Here is a 10,913-nt window from a genome sequence, read left to right on the forward strand (position 1 = left end):
CGTACTCACGGAGAGGAGCTCGCGGACGGCCGGCGCCAGGCGGTGCGCACGCTCCCCGCCAGCGCGCGGGCCGAGACCGAGGGCCGCGCCGCCAGCCCGGGCTCTGAGGGCCGGCCGGTGCCGCAGTGCGGGCAGCGCGCCGCCGTGACGTCAGCGCCGCCTGCGCCACCGCTCCCATAGCAACCGCCGCCCCGCCCCCGTGCCTCCTACGCCTGGGCCCTGCGGGGCTGAGGTGCTGCGCCTGCGCAGACGGCGCGCGCGCCCGCCCCACCGTGGACCCTCCGACTGCGGCCGGGCACGCGCTCGGGGGCCCGGCAAGGCGGGAGGAGTCGGGGACCGGCCGCCGCGGAGAAGCAGACTCGTACCCCCGCGATCGCACCCGCAAAGCCAAGGGTGCTTGCTGCGTGGGGAAGGGAGAGCCGGACTGCAGGCCAGATCGTGCGGAGCGCTGCCCGCGGAGACGGGCCTCGCTGCTCCCCGCCCCGCCTGCCTGGCGCCGCCCCCGACAGGAGCCCTCCAGACCCGCCCTGACGCTCGGCCGAGCGCCGTGCCCTGCGGGCGTTCCTTCGGAGCCCGGCTCGCCAGGCCCCCTCGGCGTCTGCACGCCTGCAGCCCCCCTCGTTGTTCTGCAGACCCCGTGGGAGGCAGAGACATCCTGCTCATCCTGCGTCCCTGACCCCGCCCCGGACGGCTGTCTGGGTGTCCCCACCGCCGTCCTCCCAGGGTTCCGGTTAGACCACTGAGAGTAACCGAAACGCCTCCTGCACCGATCGCGTCCCCTCCACCTGTTTGACACCCAGGGGATGGCCCATCCGGCCCAGCGCCCGCCGCTCCCGCCCACCTGCATCCTGCTCGCCAGGGTCAGCGTGGGGGGCCTCTGCCAGGCACCCGACTCCAGTTTTGACCCGGAATTCTGTTCTCCCCCCTGCTCCGACCTCGCTCAAACGGAAATCCGATCATGCCACCCTCCTCCTGAAAACTCTTCAGAGATCCGTAGGATCCTGCGAGACGCCCCACCTCCTGACTGTTTATGTCTCATTGCCTCCTTCCAGTTCTGTGCTGCGGCGGTATGGCGTGACGTGTCCCGTGCAGAACGACCCAGGCCTCTCATGCCCCTGATCTTGCGCACATTATCCCCTCTCCCTGAAAATCCTTCCTTGTGAATACTCCTGCGTGTCTCAGCGTGAAATGGTGTCCATCCTTTGAATCTTAGCCATGTTGACTAGCACCTCCAAACGCTCCTGCTGTATATCCTATTATGCTTTGGACACTCATTCTACACGTTATCTTTCAATCGTTTACATCGTATTTTAATTTTTCTAGCCTCAGCATCTACCATAGTATCTATCAAATGGTACTTCATGAACATTTGTCAAACGGATAATAGATGACATATACTGAGCTCCTCCAAGGAGCTGTGCATTGTAGGTGTTTTACGTACTTTTCATTCATCCTCAGAAGTGTGATGTAAGTGCCCACTTTTACATAGAGAGGTTACGACTCTGTTCATTCTCAGTCAGGTATTTTCATTACACCTTCCCCAGCCTATCAGCCTGAATGAGATGTACACCTGTTGCCCTCTCGTACCTGGACCTTCACAATAGCTTGCAGAGGTGTAGTTGAGGGAGGGGGAGGTTGTCAGGGAATGTTTCATAGCACAAGTGACATTTGAGTAAAGACCTGGAAAATGAGCAGAGTTGTCCAGATTGGGAAGGGCTTCTGGGTAGAGAAAGGTCGAGTACAGCAGGGCTCATTAAAAGAAAGCTTGGCATAATCCAAGAAGTGAAATAAATTCAGCATGGCTGAATGAAAGGTCAAGAATGAGGCTGGGGGGGGAGGAAGGAAGGTAAGAGAGAGAAGCAAGTTCTGAAGAGACTCAGTATCCTGAGGTCGTGAGGTACCACGGAAGGGTTTTTCATGGAGTAAAATGATCAAATTTTAACCTCAGAAGGATATCCCTGGCTGTAGTGTGAAAAAATGGATAGGAAGAAAGCAAATCTAAATCCAGGAATATCAGTTAAGATGGTGTTGCTGCAATCCATGTAAGAGATGATGGTGGTATGGGCAAGGGTAGGAGCAGTCAGAGTGGGCAGAAATGCACAAATTCAAGAGATTTTTAGGAGGTAGAAATGTCAGGACTTGGTCATGGATTGATTGGATGGAGGAGTGAGTGATAGGAAGGCATGAAAAATGATGACCAGCTCCCCCTCTTCTCCTTGCCAAGTGAAGAAGCGGCAAGCATGTCAGGGCCATGAAGTTTATATGAAAGGGGAGTGAGGAAATAAATACTGAGGCTAATGGGAGCTGAGTTTCTCCCTACAGGAGAAGGGAGTTACAAATAGGGAAAGGAGGAGTTCTGGAATGACCCTTGTGGTGGTAATGGATTGGAATCAGATATGTCAGTGTGAACTCACAGTTTTCAATACATACGTAAACACATACAGAAATAAATATAGATAAAAGTGTGTGTGTGTCTGTGTCTCCTTTCTATGTATCTATATATCTTTATCTATCTAGATACATAGATATCTAGAAGTTCTTTATAATCTTGCAATTTTTCTGTAAGTTTAAACGTATTTTAAAATTGCAAAAATATTTTAAAGATACTGAGGTTTCTGGCTTAGGTAACTAGGTGGAGAATGGCTAATTAATTAACAATGGAAAGCCAGGAAGAGCAGGTATGGAGGAAAAAATGTTTAGTTTCACTGGAGTATATCCAGTAAGCAGTTGAGTATATAGTAAACATATCAATGAGCCCCATTCCCACTGGAGAAGGCAGATATGAAGACTGCAAGACTGAAGTCACTCTCCTGGTCCTAGGAGGGACAAGCAATTAAGAGAGTTGTGGTGGTAGTAATAATAAAATTGGCCAGCCATTCATGAAAATAGATTTATGTATTCTAAACATTTAATAAATAATAGAGTTTATTGAATAAAACATAAATGTGGTTCTTATACAAAATGTTTAATCCCCAGTACAGGACGTGCATTCACTGATCAGAACAGATATTGGCCTTACTGCTTGTATTAGTTTGCTAGAGCTGCCATACAAAGGACCACAGACTGGCTGGCTTAAACAACAGAAACTTACTTTCTCACAGTTCTGGAGGTTAGAAATCAGAGATCAAGGCATCTGCAGGGTCAGTGTCTTCCGAGGCCTGTCTCCTTGGCTTGTGGATGGCCGTCTTCTCCCTGTGTCCTCACATGGTCTTCCCTCTGTGTCCTAATCTCTTCTTCTTAGCAAGACATCAGTCATATTGGATTAGGGCCCACCCTAATGACCTAATTTTAATGTAATCACCTCCTTGAAAGCCTTATCTGTCAATCCGGGCTCATTCTGAGGTCCTGGGGGTTAGGACTTCAATATATGAATTTGTGGGGGACCCAACTCCGTCTCTAATACTGCTGGAGTGGGATTCTGGAGGCATAACAGAATGCAGTGAGTGGACCTTGTTTGGATTCTCCTTCAGAACAAACCGACTGTATAAAGACAAGTCAGAGGCAATCAGAGATTTTTCAATATGGCCTTAGTATTCAATGTTATTAAGGAATCTTTCTTAATTTCTTAATAGATGAAATAATGGTATTGTGGTTATATAAGAATATGACTTTTTAAAGTACATAGAATAGAATGACAAGATGTCTGAGATTTACTTTAAAATATTCCAGAAAAAAAGAACAGATTGTGGGGCTGGCCTGGTGGTGTAGTGGTTACGTTTGTGCACTCTGCTTCAGCAGCCTGCAGTTCTTGGGTTCGGATCCTGGGCGTGGACCTCCACACTGCTCATCAAGCCATTCTGTGGGGGCATCCCACATACAAAGTAGAGGAAGATTGGCACAGATGTTAGCTCAGTGACTATCTTCCTCAAGCAAAAAGAGGAAGATTGGCAATGGATGTTAGCTCAGGGCCAATCTTCCTCAATAGAAGAAAAACCAATAGATTGTGGAAAGATGACACATCACGTATACCTAAATTTTGATGGTTGTTGAAGCTGGCTGATAGATACCTGGTATTTCATTATACTTTTTCTTTGTGTGTTTAGAAATTTTCGTAGTAAACAGGAACAGCAAAAGTAGGAAAACTCACATTATAGGGAATTTGACAGATATAGAATCACGGAAAAAAGGAAAAAATACTTAGTACTACTACCCAAAAAGAATCGTAATCAGCCTCTTTCGGCAAATTTCTTTTCAGTCTGTTTTCCATGGATATTCTAATTTTGGTCATACTATATGTAAGGTGCTTATTTCTACTTTCTTGACTTAACATTTTGTTATAATTTCATTTCCATGCTATCATGTATGCCATATAAACATCATTAAAAATTCTAACTTTGCTGATAATTTTCAAATATGCTCATAGCAAAAATTCAAACAATCATCTAGATATTTATAGTGTAGAAACTGAAAGCCTACCATGTGTTAATCACTGGTAACAGTCTTTCATACATTCTTCCAGACTTTCTTTCATGTATATACCAAATATTCTAAATTATAAAAACAACTTCATACAGCAGATATTGTCCTGCCACCTTGTCTTTGTCCTTTATCAAGTATTATTGTCCTAGAAGGCTTTTTATGTCAGTTCTATACATCTATCTCATTCATTTTAATGGCTTCATACTATATCATTTCTAGTCCAGAGTTTCTCTATCAATTATAATAAATGCCAAAAAGTGATAGGGTGGGATTTTTTTACATTGAGAGCTTTCATATAAGTCTCTCATGTTATTATTAAATTTATTCCTCAGTATTTTATATAATTTTGGTGCTATTTTGAATGCAGTAACTTCTCCTATTATATTTTTTAACTGGTAATTGCACATTTTCTGCTTTTCCTCCTTCCAGGTCTCCTTTGCTAGTTTTGGCTTATCCCCTTGAGCTCTTGATATTGGGGTATCCCAGAGCTAACTTCTTGGATCTCTTCACTTTCTCACTTGGTGATCTCTCCCAGTCCCTGTAGGCCTGTGGTAGTACAGACTACTCCCAAACGTGTCTCCCCAGCCGTTCCTCTCTCCTGAACTTCAAATTTGTTTATCCAAATGCCTACTACCGACAGTCCCCAACTTATGATGGTTTGACTTACAATTTTTTTGACTTCGTGGTGGTGTGGAAGCCACATGCACTCAGTAGAAACTGTACTTGGAATTGTGAATTGTGCTCCTTTCCCGGGCTAGCAATATGCAGTCCAATCCTCTTTCATGATGCTGGGATGCACTACGAGCCCCAGCTCCCAGTCAGCCATCATAGCGTAAACAACTGATACACGTACAACCATTCCATATCCATCCAACCACTCCGTTTTTCACTTTCTGTATCGTATTCAATAAATTACATGAGATACTCAACACTTACTATAAAATAGGCTTTGTGATAAATGATTTTGCCCAGCTGCAGGCTCATGTAAGTGTTCTGAGCACTTTTAAGGCCGGTGAGGCTAAGCTAGAACGTTCAGTAGGTTAGGGGGATTTAATGCTTTTTCAACCTACGATGTTTTCAACTTACAATGGGTTTATCGATTCCTCATCGTAAGTCGAGGAAGATCTCAGATGTTTCCATTTAGATGTCTCACAGGCATCTCAAACTTAGGTTTCTGACGATGAACTTCTAATCTTCTGCCTCCTCAGACAAACCCCACTTGAAGCTTTCTCTATCTCACGTAGTAGCAACTCCATTTTTCCGGTTGTTCAAGCCAAATCGAAACACCTTGGAGTAACCTTTGACATTTCTCCTTTTCTTATACCCCATATACAACCTACCAGGTTAGTATAAATTTGACCGAATCCCGCGTAGGAGAGGCTCTGTTTATAATTCGGAGGGATGGGTTCTTTCTACCCAAGTTTTAGCACAGACCTTCACGCCTCCTTGTCTCCTCTGACTGGTGCAGTCTTCTGAGGGGTCCAGTTTTATGCAAAGCTCTTAATTCCCGCAGTGACAAGGCCTCCTGTCCTATGTTTTGGGAGGCCATTGCATTCTAGGACTGCAGTTCAGGCTATCAGCAAATACCCTGGGGTAGAAATGCCTTCAGTCCCCGCTTCCCACCCTTGTTCTGGTTCTCTCTTCTCCTTGGGCCCCTAAGAATTTCCTTTACGCTTCAGGGAGCTCAGGGATGCAATTTAGTCAGCCTTTTTCGCTGATTTTCAGGGGTTTTTTTGCAGGGTATTTCTTTGATATGTTGAGCAAAAAGGAATTCCTTCTCTCTCAACTCTTAATACATATTGCAGGGAATTTTGTGAGTTAATAGTAATTGTCTTGTTATAGTGGTTGTCATTCAAATTTAGCGGATGACTTACAGAAAGAATTGAGCCTCCCTTATAAAGTTTCTGTGGGGTGATGTGCTAAGAAAATTCAATGAACCTATAGATATGGGTTAGGTCAGAAGTCACTGAGCTTCCTACAGTGTGTAAAGCTGTTTATAGACTTGTTGTCTACATATGAATACCGTTGTATTAGGAAAATGTTTTGATTTAGGTCTCAGAAAGCCCCGTGAAAAACAGGAACTGCTGTAGAGACTAAGGAAAGAATTTTTTAAAAATCCATTATAGCATATGCTCAGTCTAGGCCTCACAGCAATAAGCACTAGATGGCAGCATATTGAAATATGTCATCGCCTATGCCTAAAACATCCCTGATAAAGGTGTGTAAGGCCTTATTATTACATTTTATTATGCACCCATTTGTTATCCAAACCATTTAATTTACTGAAGTTTAATCTACTAGTTTGAATTTATAACAGTTGATGAGATGCATTTGATACCAGGACTGAAAAATATAGTTTCTAGGTTAATTAATATAGAACAGAATGGTGCCCGTTCCACCAGGGTCTGTCTAGCAACACTTACAAGAATCCAGAGTCCATTCCTGTTATTAAAGGCCACTGTCTAGACAGCTCATCTTTTATCTACGACAAGAGGCTCTCTGGTTGGACAAAAGGAACTCTTCAGACACTCATTCCTGTTCCTGAGTAGTAAGGCCCTTTGTGGCTGCTAATGCTTAAATTTTCATCTTATTAGTCAAATAGCATCTATTAACTATTGAGAACTAGCTACAGCCCTCTTACAAAGTGTGAAAATAGGGGCTTCCCAAGCCCTGTTGTGAGTAATTACTGGGCCTCCTTGTCTGAGGGACTCAGGTCAGACATCTTTACCACAAGTGAGAAGGGACTTTCCTTGTTTTCACATTTAAGATTGGTTTTTAAGGTATAATTAGTATGTAAAACAAAAAAAGCATAATTTTTGCATGTAATTTACCTTCATGACCCCATTTTTCCTCTACTTAGCTAATTTATAATTTCACGTCGTTTAAAATTTTTAGGATAGCTCATTATTAAAGTATGGTGTTACTAGTGCAGAAGGACTTACAAGGGAAAATGACAAATTCCTGGTTCACTGCTTCCTTCCCACATTGCTGCTCCTGAGAGCAGACCCCTCAAACAGGTTCTGGTTTTTCTTCTGGTGATAACCTCTCCATCTCTTATCACTAGTTCTTAATTCATCAGCTTTAAATATTGCCTTAACCTACTGCTAAGAGAGACGATTTAATTCATTTGCACTGCCTTCTACTTTCCTATCCATCTCTGCCCAATGAAGTCACCCAAGGAGGTAGTGGAATTAGCAGAGAAGAGGACAGACTCTGGAACCCACTTCCACCAGTTACTGGCGGTGTGACCTTAGGCAAGTTACTCCATCTCTCTGCCTCTTTTTCCTTATCTGTAAAATGGAGATAGTAATAGTCGCCTCCTCAGAGGATTATTATGAGGACAAACAGGTCCATCCATTTAGAACACTAAACAAGCGTTCTTACTGTATTTGATTTCTCGTTTGGTTATCCTTGTAACTGTAAATAATCTACCCACCCCTTTATTTTTGACCAACTATGTGTGGTATCTTTTGTCACTGCACTTTGTAAGATGAAGATATTGGCACCTTACACTTGCCTTCCACTCTCTCCCCTTTCCACATCTCAATCTCACCTCCCATCTTTTCCACCTCTTAACTGGTTGTCCTATTTTCTGGGAGGCTTTCTCAACTTTATCTTTTAACCATATGTTGAAAACTTTGCTTCAGCAATCTGAGAATTTCACCTGATCTCTGGTGTTTATTTTTATAGGATTTTGAAGATTCAATATCTTATTGACTCTTGTATTAGTCAGGGTCTGGTCAGGAGACAAAAATTACCACCTCTGTAATTCAAATAGGGAAAATAATTGTGCACTAAGTAAACTGTGAATTAAGTAAAAGATGTACTAACTTCTAAAAGGAGTGAAAGAGAACTGTAAGTTATGCAGAGGTAGTAACTGCAGAGAGCAGCTGTTGCTCCTGGGCTTGAGAGAAAAGTGAAGGAGGAGGGACCTTGGAAGCTCCGAGGAGGAGGCCCAGAGGTGGAGATTCGGACGTCTGAGGAGTGGGCGGTTGTCTAGGAGCTGAGGCAAGCACAGGCAGGACCCCTGTTCCACCGTTAGAAAAAAACAATTCCAGAAGAAGCACTTCCTCGCCTAGGACCTCTCCGTGCCCCCTCAGTGCCCTCTATCGGCAGGGCCTCGGTCTAGCCAGCGAGCAAAGCCCAAACGCTGACAGTAGAGTCCACTTTCAGTATCACCAGCCCAGAGAAGAGGGATGAGCTTGGAGCCGAGAGGCAATAAATTAATAACTGGCGTAACTATTTCGGGGTCTATTCAATACGTAGACTACCTTCCTCTTTTTGTTGTTCTCTCCCATTTCTTGAATTATTTCCACTTTCTCTGTGGATTTTTTTCCCTGTTTATGTCTGGGGTTCCTTCATTTGTTAAAATAAGGCGATGAGAAGCAGATTGAGAGCTCTGTGCTTGTGGACTGGGCTTGCCAACCGGTCAAGTTTGCTTTAGGGAGCTGGGCTGGGGAAAAACCGCATCGGCTGCCCTGCTTCTGTCCAGACAGTGCAGTGGCCATGGAGAAGAACCTTCCAATTTTTGCTCGAGTGGTAAATACCTAGCTGCTGGTCCTTCTACTTTTGGGGCTGAGGGAGCGGTAGGAGGGGCAATTATAACTTAGATTCACTTTCAATTGATTCTCCCATTTTTAACTCCACCTTCCACTTGTTGCTTCCAATTGGTGTTTTCTGAGCTTCTCTGTATTTCTGCAAGGCCAATTTTCTCAGCTTCTTTAGAAACCACTTGCTTTAATTTCTTATGACTGTCATAACAGATTAATACAAACTTGGTAGCTTAAAACAACAGAAATCTATTTCACGGTTCTGGAGGCCAGATGTCCAAAATCAAGATGTTGGCAGGGCCACGGCTCCCCCCCCCCTCCCCCCCCCCCACCCAGGGCTCCTGCTCCTGTGGGCTGTTGGCATTCCTTGGCTTGTGGCCACATCCCTCTAGTTTCTGCCTCTGTCTTCATAGCCCTTCTCTTCTATCTGTGTAATCTCCCTCTGCCTCATTCTTATAAGGATGCTTGTCACTAGATTTAGGACCCACCCAGAAAATCCAGGATGATCTCCTCATCGCAAGATCGTTAGCTTTATTACATCTGGAAAGACCCTTTTTCCAAATAAGGTAAGATTCACAGGTTCTGGGGACTAGGACGTGGACATACCTTTTTGGGGACCACTATTCAACTCACTATACCACTCTTCTAACTGCTACTCTCTTTAAGAAAGTTGATGCCATTCCTTCTCTGCTGATGGTCTACTTTCTGCCTTCTTTATTGATTTTGTGTATATATTCATATATATTTTTGTGTATATCTATTTATATATATGCCTGTGTTTTCTTTATAACTATTTCCTGGATTATTAGGAAGAAGAGAAGATAAATGTTTGTGGTCAGTTTACAATCTTGACTTTGGCATAATTTATTTCAGAAGAATTTTTACTAGGTAGTTTCTGAATAAAATCAAATTAAGCTAACGTCTGGGAAAGCAAGGAACAGATAAACTAGGTTACGTAAAAGAGTTCAATTAATACTTTATGTTTCTCTCTCTCTCTCTCTCTCTCCCTCTTTTTTTTCCTTTGTGTCTTAATCTTTTTCAACCTCTTCCATCATGATCCCCCAAATATTCAAATCCTTCATTTTTCCAGCATAACAATAAGCATTCAGCAGTTTATCTAACACCTCTATTTAAGATAGGAACCAAATAATAGAAAAGAAATGTTATTATGCAAAACAGAGGATTATGATATTTTGCTGGCTGTTATCTTTTCAAGTATTTTCAGTTCTCTCTCATGATTATGACCCCAATTTTCTTTCTGACTAGTGATAGCAATAGGTGGCATATATGCTGCTTACTTCTTCAAACTTGCTGTTGGCCAGGATCACTAATGGTCATATCATTTGTTCTCAATAAGCCTGGGCACAGATTCAGAATTGTTTTCCATACATAATCCATGTAGTCACTTGGAATGCACTGGAGCTGGCATGTAAGTTGGAAATTGTTTCCCATCTCTGCTCTAAACTCTCTACCTTACAGATCTCATGACTCCAATATATTTTATCACTGGAGATCTCTCCCAATGTTATTATTTTGGTATGTCTTCTGCTCTAACCAAGCAGTTAGAGAACACAGTACAATGTAGTTCAAAGAACACTGGATCAGGAGCCAAAAGGATTGAGTTCTAGTTTTCATGCTATGATAACTATTTGTTTTATGTTGGATAAATTCTCTGTCCTTCAAGATCTCAGTTTTTTCACTTGAGCAATAAAGCAATTGCATTGTTATAATTTCTAAGATACTTTCCAGAAATCTTTTCATATCAAGCGCCCAACTAGATATTTCCACTTAAATGGTCCATCATCACCTGAAACTCAACATGTTGAAAATTTTAACTCAATGCTCTAAAAGCATCTTTGCCTCTTAGATTCTGTATGTCTGGTGATTTGCACTCTAAACTCAAAATCTTTTGGTTACTTTTAATTCTTCTCTTTCATTTGCCTT

The 10,913-nt window shown here is 43.3% G+C and overlaps 1 protein-coding gene across 43 annotated transcripts in view; it reads right to left on the minus strand.

The window, feature by feature from the left end:
* AHI1 (Abelson helper integration site 1) overlaps window positions 1–1,224 on the minus strand; it is a 180,260-nt gene extending 179,036 nt beyond the window's left edge. For 14 of the 43 annotated variants that reach the window (XR_011422261.1, XR_011422260.1, XR_011422258.1 and 11 more), the window contains exon 1: window positions 10–454. The gene's annotated coding sequence lies outside the window, so the exon portion shown is untranslated. Of the gene's footprint in view, window positions 1–9; window positions 505–841 lie in introns of those variants that run through there. The other 29 variants (XR_011422264.1, XR_011422263.1, XR_011422262.1 and 26 more) reach the window with 9 other exon arrangements.
* Window positions 1,225–10,913: the final 9,689 nt, after the last annotated feature.

Source organism: Equus caballus, chromosome 10 (assembly GCF_041296265.1).
Source record: "Equus caballus isolate H_3958 breed thoroughbred chromosome 10, TB-T2T, whole genome shotgun sequence".
In the NCBI taxonomy this organism is placed as follows: domain Eukaryota; kingdom Metazoa; phylum Chordata; class Mammalia; order Perissodactyla; family Equidae; genus Equus; species Equus caballus.